The sequence below is a fragment of the Procambarus clarkii genome, chromosome 8 (assembly GCF_040958095.1).
Source record: "Procambarus clarkii isolate CNS0578487 chromosome 8, FALCON_Pclarkii_2.0, whole genome shotgun sequence".
NCBI lineage: Eukaryota > Metazoa > Arthropoda > Malacostraca > Decapoda > Cambaridae > Procambarus > Procambarus clarkii.
Window position 1 is genome coordinate 3,393,644 of NC_091157.1, and position 903 is coordinate 3,394,546.

A 903-nucleotide genomic window follows, 5' to 3' on the forward strand; every position below is an offset into this window, starting at 1 on the left:
AGGCTTCGTCAGAGGGAGGAGCGCCCTCGACCAGATAATCTGTGGTTTGTCTTTGGGGAAGAAGTTGCTGAGAACTTCGAAGCCAGCACAGAGGGAGTAGTTGATGAGACTCCAAGGTAGTGGAGCAGAGGACCTCGAGCTGTGAGGAGAAACAGTGAAGAGGAGTATCACGTGCTTCTGTAGAGGTGGTGAAGCACCATAGTTGCTCGAGGGAACTTCATGGTATAGCAGCCAAGAGAGCTGTGGAGGAACCTAGCAGAAGGGTGAAGCACCGTAGTTGCTCAAGGAGAACTTCATGGTAGCAGCCTGGAGGAGCTGCAGAGGATCCTGGTAGTTAAACCCAGAAGAACCTGAAAAGATCAGGGTAGTGAACTTCCAGATGTGGGAGGGAGGTTCTAAATGATTACTTGTAGAGAGGTGATCGAGTGCTTGGTTGTCATTAGCGTGCAAGACGCAGTGAGAGGTGGGTGATTGTTTGCATTCTTATGTCAAGGAATGTTTTATACTGAAGTTTAGAGTTACAGTCGTAGGCTGGATTACCTACAGATGTATGTGTTCTAGGACTAATAGGGTGATCGATTGATCATTGTTGTGTATCAAGGAACATTTATACTGATATATGTTATTGCATTCAAATGCTGATTTTCCTCGTACATGTTTATAGATATATATACATATTCTCTTGCTGATAGTGCAACAGTGTATGTAGACTTGATCTACTTGAGGATGTTGATAATATCAGGTGGTGAACCAGGAGATAGGATACCACTTGATAAACTGATAATAGAGTTCTGATGGTGTTGGAGTGCACCCTGATTGTAATAGTATAGAGTATAGGATTCATTATTATTATATGTGTATATGTATTGTGTATGTGCTCTGTCCAGTAAATGTATTCAAATT